Raw genomic sequence first — 19,289 nt, forward strand, 5'->3', positions numbered from 1 at the left:
AATTTCTGAATAAAAACAACATCTTGCAATATTTATACTTCATGGTTCAGGCACCTACCTCATTTTTCTCTATTCCTTACTTACTTTAGCTTTTACTTAAGAGTCCAAAGAATTTGGGGCTATAGCTTAAGATGAAAAATAATCACAATAACATTTTCTGTAGCTACTTTAGACCGGGGTTTGTTACTAAAAAATTCCTGAAGAATATTTAAATATAAGTCTGTGGCTTTGTTGAATCAAATCCCCCCAGTTAATATTTAGAAAATGCTCACTGTTTGGGTAATAGCCTCATTGGTTGTACCTATTATAGAAGGATAGCTAAACAAAGTCTGTGTCTCAAAACCAGTGCTAAATCAGTCTCAGCGTTCAGAGGAAAAAGAAGCAAGTCTAAAATTACAAGTGCAGACATATCTAGGATCCTTGTCCTTCTGGATTCATGCTTCCTTCAGGGTCTTCATCATTATAAATGTTCTCTGCCATCTGCCACACCTGCATGATATTGTCTTCTGATACAGAACCAATAACCCCAAGGTTCATTGGGATTCCAGGAGAAATCAGATATCTTGGCAGTGTGATCACCATGAATAGACAACAACTCTGGTGGGCCATCTTCTGCATCTTCTGGGGATTGCTCCTCTCCAATTTTACTTAATCCCAGACATTCAGTCTGCAGTCAGTACCACTAGAAGCCAAAATAGTGTCATTGTGAGGGGATCACTGAACCTGGAATATTAGGAATGCAACTTAAGTTTCAGATTTCTCAGATCCCACAAGACAACTGTCTTGTCAGCTGATCCTGTGGCAAGAATGAACTCATTGTAAGGATTAAAAGACAGGCAGTTCACTTCAATAGTGAGAGCATCAATTGAGTGGCTTGGTTTGGAAGTATTGTTTGACCGTGTATCCCGAATCATAAGTTTCTGATCATCAGCAACAGATCCAAAAAGAAAATCATGGAGCAGATGCCAGGAAACGAATGTCTTCTACTACTGCTATATGCCCTGTAAAGATGGTCTTTGCAGCCTCTACTTGTCCTTCCTTTGGAACAGCACTGATGTCCCATAGGCAGATGGTATGGTCATCTGAAACACTAAGTAAGTGCCCACTGAGATTTGGGTTCCAAAAAAGCCCATAGCCTTCCTTCTGATGTCCAAGGAGACAGAAGTCTGGGTTCCACTCTCCAGAAGGGTCTGGCTTTTGTGTAGTCAAAAACAAGAATAATGCTGCATGGAAACTTTGTTGCAATGATGCAAGGATTCTGGAGCATGTAACCTGCCCTGTTTACTTCTCCTTCATGGCCATGGCCCCAATCACCTCAGCACCTCCCTGATGCCGTAATTCTCAATTTCTACCACTTCCAAACAGCATCTCCCTTGAGACCTAACCTCTGACATATGGGTCTTTAGAGGGTATTTATTACAAAGGAGATATTTTATTTTCTAAACAGCAATAATAAAATACTGTAATATAAGGCAATAGTTAAAATGTTCCAAAGTCTTTTCTAATTGGAAGTAACAAAGTGGAATGAGGAAATTTTTGTTCTTTAAGAACAATCTGAGGAAACATTAGAGGCCACTCACAGAGCTAGCTCCAGGAGCCTCTCCATTCCTCCCTCAACACTCCGTCCTGGGACACCCCCTCCCAGCCCCAAATGCCTGTGGCCATAGCCTACAAGGAAGCAGCCTTTGAAGACGCAGTGGAAGAACATGTGATCAATGAGGAGTACAAAATATGGAAAAGCAACACCCCTTTTCTGTATGATTTGGTGATGACCCATGCCCTGGAGTGGCCCAGGCTAGCTGCACATGCATGTTTATCACAGCATTAATCACAATAGCCATGCTGTAAAATCAACCTAGGTGCCCAACAACTAATGACTGGATAAAGAAAACATGTTGTATATATATTCATTGTAGAATTATTCATTCATAAAAAAGAAAGGAATTATGTCATTTGCAAGAAAATGGATGGTACTGAAAATAATTTTGTTGAGTGAGATGAACCAAGCTTGAAAGACCAAATTCACATTTTCACTACTATGTGAAATCTAGACCTAAAATGATATTAATAATTATTATTATGGGACCTGAGCATAAAAAGAGGGCTGAGTGGAGGAGGAATCAGCAGGAGTGGGGAGGAGGAAAGGAGAGGGTACTGGGGGTTGAGCAAGATTGAAATATATATATTTATATTTCATATATATATTTATATGTATGAATGTAACATAATGAAACCCATTAAATACTGTTGGAAAAAGAAGGGTTGAAGGCTAGTTTAGACGTAACCAGACCTGAACAGAAAGATTTCATCATTAGTCGACTTATCCTCGGGACAAACACATCTGATGAACAAAACCACCTTGTGACAGCCAGTGTACAGCTTCCCAATAATGATGCTCAGTACGTCGATTTACACTTCTGTGGATATATATACCCAAAAGTAGTATGGTGGGGTCATAAGGTAGGTCTGTTTTTATCTTTGATGAATGTCCATATTTTTTCCATAGTGGTTGCACTAGTTTTTATTCATACCAAAAGTGTATAAGGGTTCAGAGGAGAAAACTTGAGAAGACTCTTGCTAATTAAGAATCAAATAATTTAATTACCTAAATGAATGATGAGTGTTAGTTATTAACACTCATTAAAATTAAATATAAACATAAAATATTAAATATAAAATGCATTTGGGTTCTAGAGAGTCAAGTTCTTACTCTAAAAATTAATGAGTTAAAATTTCAGCATTTGCTCTTATTCTTGTTACATGCTATAATTTTACTTAAATCCTGGACATTCAGTCTGTTATCAGTACCACTAGAAGCCAAAATAGTCTCATTGTGAAGGGATCAGTGAATCTGGAATATTTCATCCTTATGTGATTCAAAGGAATGCAACTTAAGTTTCAGATTTTGCTGTTGATTTAAAAAGGACAGAGGAGCAAAAATTTTAAGTGAGTTCATATTTTTATTAACATGTATTAATTACACAAGGAACTTTCATTCAGATATTTCCGTAGGTGCACTCTGAACATATTCACTCCTTTGAAGGGAATTATGGAATCTGTCCCTTCTTCTCTCTCCTTTGCTTCTTGGCTCATGAGGTGAGTGGCTTTGCTCTGCTATACACTCCTGCCATATCTTGCCTCAACCTAAGCCCCCAGAATGGGACCAATCAATCATGGACTGGAAATGCTAAATCTGTGAGCTAAGATAAATAAGTTTTATATATAAGATAATTATCTGAGGTATTAATTACAGTGATGGAGAACTGACTAATCCAATAGCATAACAACAGAAAGAAAAAACTCATGCATTTGTGACATTTAACTGGTAAAACCATGAAAACACATCTGGCATATGTTGGTCTGAACTAAGAAATAAAGGAGAGGGGCATAGATTGTGAAAGGTTGAGAAAATGTTATAGTTCTGAATGACTGGTGATGGGTGGATGGGACCATTATACAATTATCACTACTGTTATGAAGATTCTTCCATTAAAAAATATATTGAGAGAAGACACATTACCATGTAGAGAAGTGATTTCACAGCTACACTAAAAATGGCCAGGGGATAATGGAATAAAATCTTCAAAGTGCTGATAGAAAATAGCTGTCATTGTGATTTTCTATTCATTTGCATATTATTCAAAATTGAACATAATATAAAAGTATATCACTTTTAAAGACACTATGTAATAACTGGTAAGTGGGCAGTAAGTATGAGTTAGAAATTTAACTAAATATGTACATCAAAATAAGTTCTTTAGACCAAAAACAAATGCAGTAATGTTATTGGAAATGGATCACACACTAAGGGGAGAACAGGCACAGGAGATATGAGGAAAGTAAAGGAAACCTAAAAATTGAATGTGATTGATGTGCTCACTATAGAGGAAAGAATATAGTAATCTTAAACTGGCAGAGCCCACTATGGGAAGTGGACCAGGAAGTAATGAAGAGGTCTGGTAGAGACAAACTAGTGTGGGTAGCAATGCACATGTGCATGGAAGCAATGCTAGGAATCACTCTGTATAGTTATCGTTATCTCAAACTAGCAACAATGCTATGTCCTTCCTATTATCTCCTATGCTTTCCCTTCAACAAAATTGAAGAATAAGAGATTGTAACACAGATGTACATGGAAGCAATGCTAGGAAGCTTTCTGTATAGCTATCCTTAGCTAGCAAAAACACTTTGTCTTTCTTACTAAAAAAAAAAGAGGGCAGAACAGGTTTTGCCTGGAAGCAGTGGGGTGGGGTTGGGGGAGGTGGCACAAACAATGTATACACATGTAAGTAAATGTAAAAGTGATAAAATAAAGTAATGCCTGATAACAATAAATAAAACAAGTTCTGAATGACTCAATTAAGATATCATTAAAACTTTTATCAGAATAATTCTAATGTGTTAAGTAAAATTTAAGCAGGAAAAGCTACCTATTGGAGAATTTCTTGCCCAGTAGGTTTTAAGGAGACACAATGATATTTTGGAAAGGAATACAGACTAGGGTTTATGTTCTGTTTTGCATTCTTGTGAGAAACTGAAAAAAATTCAAATGAAAGGATAGTTAAATCATTTGGAAAAGGAAACAGTTAGTATTAAAAACATTTAGGAAAGAGGGAAGAAAAAGTGTTTGAATGTGTATTTTCTGGTCAAAGATGACAAATGATCAGATCCAAGCTTAAGTGGGAAGATTGATTTTGAAGTCTCATATTCCACCAAGTCCTTAGAGACCAAGAAGAAAAATGAGGTAAGGCAAAATGTAGAGGTTTATCTATAGAAATCAGCAAGTATAGGGATTTGAATGGAATTTCTTATGGAGTAAAAAGTAAAGATACAAACTAAAATGTATGCAGAAATAGATATAAATATCTGATCTATATTAAAATTCATCACTAAGAGCTGCTAAGTGACAGACAGTGGGAATGGATAACTAATGAGCTTTGTTCTCTATCTGCACTACTGTGAACTCATACAGAGAGCTTGGAAGTAAGAGGAGACATATGGCTGGTTGTGCCATGGCAGGTGTCTGGGCTTAGAAGTAAAGAGTGGAGGGTTGGTGAGCTGAAGACCAAAAGAATGTCTAAAAGACTTCACCTGTGATTAGAGGGTTCAACGGACTTTTATACAGAATAATGCCGAAAGGAATATAGGTTTTCTATGAGGGTAGAATAATTTTCTACACATTTCTCATTTTACTACCACGAGGACCCAAACTATATAAAAGAAGAAATGCCTTATCAATGGGACAATTATGATTTTTCTGAAGAAAAGTCATCTATCATTTTTAAGAGAAGATTATTAGGCATTATTAGATTCTTGCCATTTAGTTGTTCTTTGTTGTTTAAAAATTTAAGTGTGTGCAGCAGATTCAATGCTACTCTCTGAGTGCTTTTTTGTTCTTCTCGTGAGGTTTAATGCTTCCCATACTTTCACAATTATGTTTGTTTTTGTCTTTTGTGTGCAGAATTCTTTGAAGAATCTTCTGTAGTGGTGGCTTGTTGGTGATGTATTGTTTTATGTGGAAGACTTTTATTCCTCCATCAATTTTGAATGATAGTTTTGCTGGTAGAGTATCCTAGGACTGAAATTGTTTTCATTCAGTCCCTGAAATACATCACTCCACACCCATCTTGTTTTTAAAGTTTAAGTTGAGAAATCTGCTGTTATTTTGATGGGTTTACCTTTACACATTTTTTGCTTTGTTCTCTCTTACACCTTCAATATTCTTTCTCTGTTCTCTGTGTTTGTTGTTTTGATGTTAATGTGCTATGGAGAGGTTCTATTTTGGGCAAGACTATTTGGTGTCCTGAAGGCTCCCTGTACCTGAATGAACAACTCTTTCTCAAGATTTGGGATATTTTATGCTATTATTTTGTTCAATATATTATATATCCCTTTGGCTTGCAACTCTTTTTCTATGCCCATGATTTGCAGGTTTGGTCTTTTGATGGAATTGGTTAGTTCTTGCATACTCCTTTTACAGCTTTTGAGACTTTTGTCTAAGAGTTCTCCTTTTTTGTTCTTTAAAATCTATTTTGTATTCAAAGTCCTGAGATTCTGTCTTCCACTTGTTCTAATCTGCTAGAGTAGCTTTCCCTTATATATTTTATTTAATTTAAGGAATGTTTTATTTCCAGGGTTTCTGTTTGATTCTTTTCTCTGAGGTTTTCTATATCTTTGTTAAGATACCATGTATTGTCTTCCTTATTTGATATATCTTTTTTTAATAGTCTCCTTTATTTCACTTTGAATTTGTTGAAGTCCTCTCTGAGTTCATTTAGTTGTTTCTGTGACTTCACAAGTTTTTTATTTGTGGTGTCATGATAATTCTTGAGTGCATCTTGTACTTTCTGGTTAATAATGTCTTGTAGCTTCTCCATGAGTTTCTCAGTATTATCATGTATAATTTCCTCTTTGAGAGATTTTTTTGTGTGTGTCACTGAGTTCCTTGTTGTTATTTATCATTGTTCTGTTGGGGTCAGGAACTGGATATTCATTTTCTTCATTTCCTACTAAATCATCCATTGAATTGTTGGTTTTTTGGGGGTATAAGCTTTCCTGGCCTCCTTCTTCTCCCCATGGTTCTACAATGTGCTGTGCCCCTTAGTTGTTGAGTGACTAATTGGGAATTTTAATCACCTGTAATTGTCCTCTTGACACAAATATTGTACAATGTCTGGCTTAGTCATTAGCTAGGTTCATGTGCTGTTTCTGTTCCCTGCCTAGGCAGTATAAATTAACAATAACAGATTCACTGATTCAATGGCAGACCAGCTATTTACACAATATGTAGTGAACCCCTTGGTGATATTATCTATAAGCCATGAAGATTGGTGGGATAACCACTGTTTGGGTAGAAGCTGATACTTAGGTATTGAAAGAGCCAACACTCTCTTTGAAGGAGCAGGAAGTGGGATGGGTTGAGGGGGTAAGGGTGTAAACCTTGGGAGTTCTAGTGTACTAAGTCCCTAGTGTGTGTTGAGATGTAGTCCAATAGAGTGGTATTGTCCAGGTTGCCAAGGGATAGGAAGGCTGAGGTAATGTGTAAAATTAGCATAATAGACTATTCAGTGGTTGGTGTGTTTTGAGGAGTTCAAGGCAGTGGGAGGAAAGGGAAGGAGAGGACAGGAAGGTGGGTAGGAGAAAAGGAAGGGGGATAAGATGGAAAAAGATAAGAAAGAAAAAATTAGAATAAGAAAGCAAACTGGGATAATAGAGGGCTGAGCAAGTTAATTTTAGGACAGAATGGAGAAGGGAGGTAGGTAACAGTAAGATGGAAGAAAAAAATAAAGAAAATAAAGTCAAAATTAAAATTAAAAACATATACAAAAAATTAAAATAGAAAAGTAAAGTAAAAAAGATTATACATATATTATACATAATCAGCATATATATATATATATATATATATATATATATACACACTCGTATATAATCAGTTGAATGAATGTTCTGGAGTCTCTTCTGAATTCAGGTTGAGGTGGTGACACTTTTTTTTTTAATAGGGGCTTTAGCCAAGACTGTCCCTTCTAAAGGTCGCTAAGTTGAGTTGTATGTTAAAGCATGTAGCTCTTCCCTGTCAGACAGCTTTGGGGGGTTCAGGTCTGGGTGTTTGAGCTAGTGAAGTGGGGCCTCTAGAGCATGCAGGTTCTCAGAAATGGTCCCATGAGGGGTTGGTAAATGAGCAGTTGCCAACTCCTTCCACTCACAGGGCAATCCCATGAGTTAGAAATGAGCTTTTCTCTTAGTGAGATGGTTTTCAGCTTGCTCCCAGTTTCTACAAGGCAATTCAGTGCTTGGCTTTCTTCTACAAGGGCTACTGAGCCACTCCATCCCCACAAGGGCTTTTCCAGCTTTGCATTCAGCTCCTCTCCCCCATGAAGGGGTGAAATATTCCTTCTGTGTTTTTTGCCACCAGTTTTGTCCAGAGGGACTGTGAATGGCCCCCAAGTTATGCTTATTTTTGGATAGGGTCTCACATGTTTGCCTGGGACTAGCCTTGGTCCATGATCCTCCTACTTACACCTTCCATGTAGCTGGAATTACATGTCATCATGTAATTATGAGCCATCATGCCCAGCTCCTTTGTCGAGATGAGATCTTTCTAACTTTTTCATAGGTTGGCCTCAAATCATTATCCTCAGATCTTCACCTCATGATACCTGGGATTAGAGGTGTTTGCCACCATGCTGGTCTGCTTGATTCAACTCTTTAAAAGAAAATGTACTCTTTCATAAAAGTCCAAAATGGAGGAAATAATAAGTAAGAATTAGAAAATATGCAGACAGAGCTGAGTTGTGTCTCAGTAGAAAAGTACCTTCTTAGCATTTGTGAAGGTCTGGATCTATCCCTGGCATGCACACATGAACAAAGTATTCCCAGAGTATATATACACACACACATTCAGACACACAAAATTCTCAAAGAAAAAACAAAAAGAAAATGTACAGATCTAAAGTTCACAATATATAATATGTTAGTCAATGTTCTTATATAAAGGATTAATTTATATGACTATTTTTAAATAGCCATTTACTAATGGAGTTATTAATTCCTTCAAATGTTTTTCAATAAACTTTTAGGAGCCAAATAGATGCAAATGTAAGCACTGTGACTATAAGTACAAATGAGGTATAGTTTCTTAATGAGGCTCACAGTCTGGTGAAAGGTCTTATAACAATTTAAAGTGAAATTTAACATTAATTGATACTGTACAGTGATGTTGGGTCATAAGCCATCTATCCCCCACTTTTGGTTATTATATCCACATTGTATTTGACCCAATATTGTTCACATAGCACTGATTATTGCATTCAAAACAAAACCTTGGAGATTGACTCTTAACCAAAGGCTATGATGTATAACTCAGAGTGGCAGTTTAAGGTGATTAGTATATATTTTAATTCTTATGTCAATGACTCAGACAATTTTATTCTTTGCTATTTCTGAAATGAAAGTATATAGTTTGATAATTTCAAATGAATACATTTTCATTGGCTTCATTGTTGTTCAATTTAAGAATTATATGATTAAATAATGAGATAAATTAGTAAGAGTATACTATATTATAATCAGTAATAATTGCCTAATGAAAAATGTGACAGATAAACACTGATAAGAGTTTCTAATTGTTAAAGTGGTGAACTTAAAACACTTGAAATTTGAGGTTACTTTTGAAAATCAATATACATTGGATTTAATGTAGTATAACTGTATTTGAAAAACATCTTTTTAAATCACATCTTTATCTTTTTCATAAATCATTTTTAAAGACATCCTAATGCAATGTACTAAAAAGTATATCTATATATGCATATATATATTACCTTCTTAAGTTAAAAATTATCATAAATCTACCTAGTTAGTTATCTATGGTCTGTCTATCTGCATGCATGTTATATATTTTTAGAATAGTACATGCCAAAAATATTAGTAGTAATTACCTTTAGGAAGAGGAACCAGGTTGAGTAGAATACTGTTTCATTCTCTTCAGAAGGTAATTTTTAAGTTACTAAAATAAAGGATACAAAATATTTTTTTTCTGGAAGTCTATTAATGTTGATTATACTTTAATGGATTGCTATATTCCCTTTGTGTTCCAGACACTACAAAAATTTATTACACATACTACTTCATACAAAGTCATGGAGATCCCTATTTCACTAGCTATTATAGCTTGTTTCTAGAAAATATGATTAAGACTCATTAGAATAGATGACAATTTTTGTAGCATTTCTCATGTTTCTTTGTAAGCTTTGAGAAATCTTCCCTCACTCTGAAAAAATTCTGATTTCCTGCATACAAGTGTATATAGGAAATGGGTCACTAAAACACTTTCAACCTAATTAGATAATTCATGCACTTACTTGAAAAATACTACTGAGGGTCTATTATAGACTAGGGATATGTTTAGTATCTGAAGTATTAGACACAAGAAAACTTTATTGAAGCTAAATGTTATCAAATAAGTCAATACTTTATTTTTAAAGAAAGAGGAAAAGAGCAGTCTTATTTGCAATGTCAGTTCATCAATTTATCTTTGCCTGTTTTGTGTCTTCAGTTATTTTTCTGTTTTGATTACTCTTCCTGATCTGTAAACATAAAAATTATCCCCTACTGTTTGGTTCAAATTTGTCACTTTCTCCCTTACTATTACTTTGCAATGGAGGTAAGCAGTAAAATTTCTCATATACAGTATTTCTTCTTTCTCATTTCTCCACTCCCTTTTTCAATGTTATAACTTGGTGACAGGTTCTACAGAATGGACTGTATTGCCAATGGATTTGTGTTACTTATGGGCTAATTCACAAAACAGACAATGAAGAATAATGCAACTTAATTTTCCATGCCAACCATTGTTGGTAGCCAGTCCATCAGATACAACCTCCATCTGACTTAGAGATGATATATTGATCAGAGCCCAACATTCCAAAACCCTTCAATGACACATGCAGTTATAAGTCCAAGAAAATCTTTACTGTGATAAGCAATGGTGCTCAAAGGGCTAGTCTGTTAGTGCAATACAATTAAATTTATCCTAATAAACCAGTGATCCATTATTGTCCATTCCAGGGTCTTATTTAACTTTAATAAAATCCTAGTTTCATTATTTATTTAGCCGAGGAAAGATATTTTATTATCTCTACTTCTTGGTAGCCTCCTCTTGAAGTTGATAATATTAATTATGATTCATGACTTTTTTTTATCAAAGGATGAGAGGGTAAATTGATATTTTCTTTCTTTTATGCCTTGACTAACCTGGCCTCCAAATCATTTAAGTCATCTAGTTCATCTAATCTTTTCATTTGCTCTACATCTCCTTGAGTGAATCATCTGCCCTTAGTCACTGAAAATAAACCACATCAATGCACATATTTGATAATCTCCCCCTTAACCCCATGGGTCTCTTTCCCTCAGAGCAATCATTTCTTCTAATGACTCCAGGCAATATTCCTGTGATCTTATGCCCACATTCATCAACCTTTCTTATGGATACCATGTCTCCTTTTTAAATTGACTGCTAAACATTTTCTCTTATCTGTCACAAGTTCAGCATGTCCACATAGATTTATCCCACCGTATCTCCATCCACTGTATCTCCAGAGGTCATGTGCTTCCCTAAGGTCCTTATCAGCACTCATCACTTAACTGTAGTTTAAAATATGCTCTTCAACCAACAGAGTATACATTAAGTTATAACATTGCTATCTTATAATCATTTTCCTCTCCCCCATATTTGTTCCATTGGTTCTAACCCTATTAGGCTATGAAATTAGCCATTTTAAGTGCTCATAATTTTCGTGTCTTCAAAATCAACCTAACAAGTAGTTGCCATCACTGACATCCTTACATCTTTCCACAGAAGACAGATCTGATCATGTAACTTGCCTCGCTAGAACAAACAGACAAAACACATATATGCTTCCACACTGCATGCATAGGAATTACTTGCATATACTCATATGCAGACATATATCTATCTACTTTTCTCCATATATAAATATATTTTATTCTATAGATAGTATATATCTTACACTTGAACCCTTACTTCCAAACTTCTGCCTGTGTATTGCATGTCTAGATAAATAGTTCTAATACTATTCCATGAGCACAAGAATTCTAGTAGGACAAAGTATCAAAGACTGCAAGATATTTCATTTTCATCTCAAACTACATCTAAAAATGAATAACCTGCCAGTTGGCACTGCACTAAAGAAAATTTATTTCATATAATAGAAATGTGTCATTCCCTCACCTCCTACAGAATTTCCTTCCTGCTTTATTGCATTATCTCAGTGTGCCTTATACTTTAGTAATTGAATGTTTATGGAGTCTTATTAATATGTAGCCCATAGACAATAACAAGAGTACATTAATTAAGTTCTTTTCTTCAGAATGAATTGAAGATGCTTAGCAATCCCATAAAACTGGAGCAAATAATCTTTATTGGATTATCTATAGAAATTAAAATACTATTTGATTATTAAATTATGTAGTATGAGCCTATGATAGACTATTGTAATTTTTTTTCTATGTACTGGGGGTGAACTCAGGGTCTGGCTCTTGCTAGGTGAGTACTCTACCACTTGAGCCAGTCTACCGGCCCATTTTGAGCTGGTTATTTTTGAGCTAGTGTCTCACCTTTTCTCTATGTTGGCTTAGAATGCAATCCTCTTATCTGTGCTTCTCTTCATAGCTAGGGTGATATGTGTGTACCTCTGTGCTCAGCGTGGGTTGAGGTGGGGTTTCACAAACTTTTTACCTGTGCTGGCCTCAAGCTGCAATCCTTCTATCTCTACCATAGTGTTCAGCCTTATTGTAATATTTAGATTTCATCCAAGAATTCTGCATGGGAACACACACAGATTCATTATAACATTCCCCACTCCTGCAAATGAAACAGCTTGTGCTGTTTTGAAATAAATTACGTCAGAGCACAACAGGACAGAAAAATAGTATATTTTTATGATAAAATGTCTGTCTCTAGTTTGTTATCTTATTTCCATACATGTCTACTATTTAGCCACAACATATGCTATATCCCTAAAGAAAAGAAGAGATATAAAAGAAAAATTAAAAGCACTATATAGTATAGATACTATACTATTACCCCCTGGAATGGCTAAAGTCAAGAAGACTGATGATTTCAAGTGTGAGCAGTAGTGCTTCTGTTCAGAGTGTGCTGCACCAATATGGAACTGGAAATTGTTTCACAAATAAACTCTAGTTACATTTGTAGAATTGCAAGGTTTATTGAACCTCCTGATGAACATTGAGGTTCATATGTGTAACATTATTCTAATGATTCATTTTTGTTATAAACAAAATGATGGTCCACAAGATATTCAAAAAAATGATAAGGAGAGTAACAACAAGGTGATCTTTTACCACCAATAGGACATGGAAACTCCTTTGGCCCACTGATGTTCACAGGTATGGTAGGGGACTTTTCATTTATTTATTTTTATATTTTGGCAGTACTGGTTTTTCTTCAAAATTTTTTTCATTTATTTTCAAAGGCATTAATAAAAAGCTTAACATACTAAGAAAGTTAGTATTATATAAAGGTGCTTAATTACAATTTGACAGATAGACTTTCTATACTGAATGTAATCTTGAGTTTCTTGTAAGTACATTCCATTGTTGAGTTACTCAAATTGACTCTTCCATAACAGCACTTTGCTAGCTCTTCAGGCTTGGAGCACATGGAACCAGGGAAGAGTGCAGATGATGTTGCCACTCAGCCAGGTGTCTATGACAAGAATAAGACTTTTGTTCATATCGGCCAGGGAATATCAAATCACCAGTCCCCTTGGGAGAGCACTGAACTCATCGATTGAAATGTGAACACCTCCCTTCTTTTTGATTTTGTGAGAAACCCATGTAATAACCAGTGTGATAGCCACTTATGTACCAAGAGATCAGCATGCTTCCTAAAGCATCAGAGCCATCAAGAGCATCTGGACATATTTGAGGTGTGGGGGGGTCATTGATGGCCCAGAAGGAAATGGAGGCATCCAACATGACAAGATGTGGGGCAGTGGAGGCTGTGGTAGAGGTGGTGGTGGTGGACCACTGAATTTTAGACCTGGCTTTCCAGGTCCCAATCTGGATGATGGCATTGAGGGTGGTGGAGGGAGAAATGAGTTCCATGGAGTAGCTTTTGATTTATTATCATTTAGCTTATTTCCTGGAGACATGGAGTTCTCACTTTTATCTGTTGAAACTTGACTTTCAGTTTCATTTTCCTGGGCATTCTGTTCTATATTATTAGCTACTTCAGAGGCTGGGGAAGTAGAAAGTTGATCAGACAGATTTTGCTTCTCTTTATTTCCATATCCAGTATAAATCACAACAGAGGCTCCTCTCTTAAAATCAACCAAAACAATGTTAGCTGAGTAAATGCAGCCATCTTCTGACCAAATGGCAGAACATTTGTCACCAATTTTCTACTGTTTCAAGGGAGTTGTGCTATTCTTCTTTTGGCTTTTATTCTTCTTAATGGGTTTTTTTCTAGGTGTACCTTTTGGTTTATCTAAAGTTTCACAAATATCACCATTTTTTAGAGCATGCTTAAAGGAAACTACAGCTTTATCATAAGCTTTTATCAGTGCTGTACCATCCCAAATGTCAGAATCATCACTTTGGCTGGTGCCACAATGGAACAGCACAGACTCTTCTAGTTCTGAGCCACTGCCTTCACCATGGTGAGCCTGCTGTAGGGTGCATGGTGGGCATGGGCTATATCTCCAGAGTGACAGTACTGGGATTTGAAGTCAGGGTCTTGTACTTGTTAGGCAGGAGGTCTACCACTTGAGGGATCTCCCCAGCTGTATTTGCTTATTTATCATTTGGATGCAGTCTCTTGTTTGAGACTGACCTCAAAACACAATTCTCCTACCAACACCTCCCAGGATTACAAGCATACACCATAATGCCCAGGTTGTCCTTGAACTGCAATTTTCCCAGTTGCTGCTTCCTGAGAAGCTGGAATTATGGACATTGACCACCATGCCAGCTTCTTACATTTCTGTTTTAATTATGGAGGTGGTATATTTATTTGACTGATTTATCATGTAACTTAGGAAATACTCATTTTTTAAAGGAATATCCTGTTAGGAAATCCAGATTTCACAATAACTCGGTGTCTCTTACCTTAGAAATTGTGATAATCAAAACAAATAGAAAGGAACAGATGGTTTTAAAGTAAAATGTAGAAACAATAAAATAAAAAAATAAAGTAAAATGAAATTGTAGCAGACAAATCACAATTCCCCCCTTTCTTGGTAAAAGTCCATCAGTAAACAGACAATAAATAAGGAAACAAGCATGGGAATCTCATAAAGTATAAGCAAGATCCACAATCAAGTTTATCACGAACACATATGTGTGATTATGCTTTCTATCCCTTCTACCAGTGAATGTGGACAAAACCCAATACCACTTTCTATGTGATTTTCATGTGGCATGATGGCACAAGTTGGAACTGAACTTCTGTGGGTGTTGGATGATGTGCTGGGAGAAAAGCCACACTAGTGTACAGATGACACCATGAAGTGGTGCATTCTGAAGCCCATTGCTCTTATTCAGAAGCTGATGATGTGATGAAAGCTCTAATTTCTTTTATTTATTTGTGTTTTAATCTCAGATATTCTAGTGAAGAGTATGTTGTCTGAGTGATTCACACATTCAGTTATGCTGTGCAAATGCACATGGGAGTATACAGGTCTGGAGTTAGTGACACTCAACCAGATAAAATTACCCACCTTTAAGATAGGTGACTTGATGTCCAGAATCATGAGCATTGAAGATCTGGAGGCATTGTGACTGCTGCTAGGAACACCATTAGCTGGATACTTAAGGGTCCTCATGCCATTACAGAATAAGAAGTGACCAGAACTACAGGATATTTTGAGCCCATGGGATTTATGTATGGAGGCCAATAAGCTCTGTTTCCTCATTGTGCTGCCATTCCCATCAGTGAAAAGAAACAGAAATGTACTTCAATTATATACAAAATGCACTGTTCAGAATCTATGAGGAAAGTTTTCAACACTGACAAGGAAAGATGACATAGCCAAAAAAATATAGAAAAAAAGCAAGTGAAACCAGGAGATAGTGGTGGTGGTAAAAATTAATAAAATCACTGACATTGTAGAAAATTGGGTTGTTGGCTTATATTTTACATTATTTCTCATTAGTAACACACATGTGCAGACTGGTTTAATGTTGTATCACCAACAGTGATGCTTGGAAATTACAAGAATTGTCCACAGTCAGTCTTTCCTTTTCCTAAGCAGTATTATTGAGTTAATGCCTTCACTGTTTCATTTATGGAACAAAATTTGCAAGAACACTGGATCTAAAAGAAACTGGAAGCATACTGTAACATCAGGCCACCTGCTTGTTTAGAGGTTGGACACTGGCAAGATGCATTCAAGGTAGTGGAATCACTATGGAAAATGAACACAATAAGCATTGTCATAAGAAAATGGACTCTAAGGTTTAAAAAGTCTCTTCATGTTGACTATAAATTATCTATGCCTTCTGATCTATAGCTGAACATGATTTTTGAGACACAATAGAAAGAATTCCATAAACTCAAGGCAACTTTATATGTGAATACAATGGATGCAATATCAGTAACAAGGCCAGTGCAGATCAGTCAGTGTTCTGTGCTTAGATGTATAATTTTAGAAAAAGAAAAGTGAGTGTAATCTTTCAGCTCAAAATGCTCTTTATTAGGAGGCACTCATGAATGCTTTATATGAAGAATTCCTACAGGGAATTGCTGAAGCTCAGATAATCCTTTTTCACCTCGGCATACTTTCTTTCCCTGAGCTTCAGTTGTTGCAAAAGGTAGAAGCATAGTTGCGTCTTGGATTCTCAGTTAACTGGCCAGGAAGTTCAGAAGAAATGAAAATATGTGATAAAACAGTTGTGAGTTTTTCCCACTGCATTATAATTTTTGGAGGACAGGAATGATCTTGTTTTATTACCTTGTCTTAATTTCTGAGCACAGTCACAAGTGGTTTATAGCAAAGAGTCTATAGTGTATTGAAAAATGTGGAAACTTCAGCACATAGAAGACTTACTGTTTCAACATCAATTTTCAGAATAGAAAATAGTCCAAGAGATCAGGAAAGGATTAGAATTGTGAACGAATTCACGCATGGGAAGAAGTGCAAAGAAGAATAGGGAGAAAGAAAGAAGCTCCAATTGGTCCTTAGCCATTTTTCATTCTTGGCACAATCTTAATAACTGATTTCAGAAAACACCTTACATATAATTACTTGACTATGTTGGGTTCCCTTGTAAAATATTCTGCGTAAAAAGCCTGATTCAAAAAAAGAGCCCCTAAATCATTTTAGAACAATGGAATTTTAGAACATGGGAAAATGTTAAGGAAGTAAAGTGATAGAAACAAAACAGAGGGATTCCAAGATGGTGACTAGAGGGAGGAAGCAGAAAGTGTGATTCCTAAAGTAAACTCTTGGTGAGATGCTGGAGATACACCTGGCCAGAAAAACCACCAAGAAGAGACAACACTCTGACATCTCCACACTCCCAGCCTACACACAGCATCCCCCCACTACATTAAACAGAGAAACCAGGAGGGCTCCCACACCACCAGAGGCCAGCTCCTACCCTGCTTAGTGGACCACCAGGTGAGCAAATAAGTGGAACATGGTATTCTCTGGGACAAATCAACATAGCCCCCTGGACAGATTGACCCCCACCCAGGTAAAAAAAGAAAAAAAACCCTGAATAATAAACAAGCAGCTGAAAAAAAAAGACATATAACAAAGAGGGAAGGGCACCGGAAGCTCCAGGGTGTGGGAGTTCCCTCACGCAAACTAAATAAACAAGCCAGCCAGAGAAGGCAGGACTGGTGACCCTTGCCCAGCAACCTTGGAGCGGGGAAAGCTTGTAACAGTGGCTGTGGTGTGCAAAGCTCCATGGGAGAGGGGGAACGTCACTTTCCCACCTGAACTTCACCACCAGAGAAGGCAGGTGTGTCACCACCTCCCCCAGTGTGCTTGCAGAAGAGAAGGCTTCCAACAGCAGCTAAAGTGTGGCATGGTCCACTGGAAAGTGGGGGAGGAGCACCTCCCCACACGAACTCTAAATAATACAGGACTGCAATTGCAACAGGGTAGGGCTGTATACTGGAGAAAATAAAAGGGACATGCATCCAGGAGAACTCTAAATAAACAAAGCCAGGGGAGCCAGGTGACTGTAAAGCTCATTCCTGAGATCTGCATAAATACAGCCTGAAGCAGCAAATGGCTGACAGTAGGTGACAGGTGAGCCACAGCCTCAGATAGACATTCACAAATCTGTCTCCAGACTCCATTTTTTTTTCCTTTGATGAGACTGAAACTGTATTGCATTTGAACTTGGGATATTTTCTTTCTTTTTCTATTTCCCCTTTGATGAGACAATGACAGAACTAGCACTCAGACACCAACACCAGAACTGGATGCTGAAGGACTAACACCAAAACTATTAAGACTGAAACTTTATTGCATTTGAACATGGGAAATTTTATTTATTTATTTTTATTTTTATGTTTTCTTATTATTTTTTTAATCCTCTCTCTGTCTTTCTAATGCCTATTTAGCTCACTGTTGATTAGTACACTATCACTCCCTGTTTATTTCTTTGGCTCTGTTTTTTGTTTTGTTTTGTTTTGTTCCCTTTTTCTTTACCTTCTTTCCTTTCCTTCTCATCTCATCCTTCCATTCTAAATATCATCATCGTTATTATTATAAGCTAGACAATAATGAATTGCACACAGTACAGGGACAGTAATAGTAGCAAAGGCAATGATGGGAAGATGGAAAAAAGAGGGAAACCAATTTCCCCCCAGCAATAAATTGGTACAGGAACCAGAGGGAAAGGTAGAAACAGATGCACAGATCCAGACTCAAACAAAATGAAGATAAACTATGCCAAAGAACCCAATGAAGCCCACAAGAATACTCTGAAAGAAGAAATCCTGCAAGTATTCAAGGAGAATTTTATAGAGATGATATTGGATATGGTCAATCAAAATGTGCAGGAGATGCTCAAGAAATTCCAAGACAACAAAAAATAGAGAATTTGAAAAAGCACAAGAACAAATAAAAGAAACTATAGAAGCACTGTATAAACACCAAAGTGAAACAAAGAACACAAAAAATAAAGAGATAAATGAACTCAGAATGAAAAGAGACAATATTAAAGAGGAAGGGATTTAGGATATGGAAAACCTCAGAAGAAAGAATGAAACAAAAATGCAAAACAAAATGTAAGGCCAATCCAGCAGACTAGAATAAGCCAAAGACAGAATCTCAGAACTCAAAGATGAAATGCTAATTAAAGGAAAAACTGAAGAATATTAAACAACTCAAGACCTGTGCAAAGAAAATGCAAGAACTTACTGAGTACATCAAAAGACCAAATCTGAGAATCATGGGCATTGAAGTAGGAGAAGATGTGAAAGCAAAAGGAATGTGCAATATAGTCAACAAAATAATAACAGAAAATTTCCCAAATCTAGAGAAAACTATGCCCATACAGGTACAGGAAGCCTCCAGAACACCAAACAGACTTGACCAAAATAGAACTACCCCACAACATATTATCATTAAAACAAGTACAGAGACTAGAGAAAGAATATTGAACACTGTAAGAGAGGAAAAAAACAAGTAACATACAAAGGTAAACCCATCAAAATCACAGCAGACTTCTCAACAGAAACATTAAAAGCAAGAAGAGCGTGGGGTGAGGTCTTCCAGGCACTGAAT

At 36.4% G+C, this 19,289-nt stretch overlaps 2 pseudogenes; both read right to left on the minus strand.

Annotated features, from left to right (window-relative positions):
- Positions 1–365: 365 nt before the first annotated feature.
- Positions 366–13,277, minus strand: LOC109679717 (histone-binding protein RBBP7 pseudogene; annotated as a pseudogene).
- Positions 13,278–13,326: 49 nt separating this feature from the next.
- Positions 13,327–15,368, minus strand: LOC109679716 (survival motor neuron protein-like; annotated as a pseudogene).
- Between the last annotated feature and the right edge of the window lie 3,921 nt (positions 15,369–19,289).

The sequence above is a fragment of the Castor canadensis genome, chromosome 11, assembly GCF_047511655.1.
Source record: "Castor canadensis chromosome 11, mCasCan1.hap1v2, whole genome shotgun sequence".
Classification (NCBI taxonomy): domain Eukaryota; kingdom Metazoa; phylum Chordata; class Mammalia; order Rodentia; family Castoridae; genus Castor; species Castor canadensis.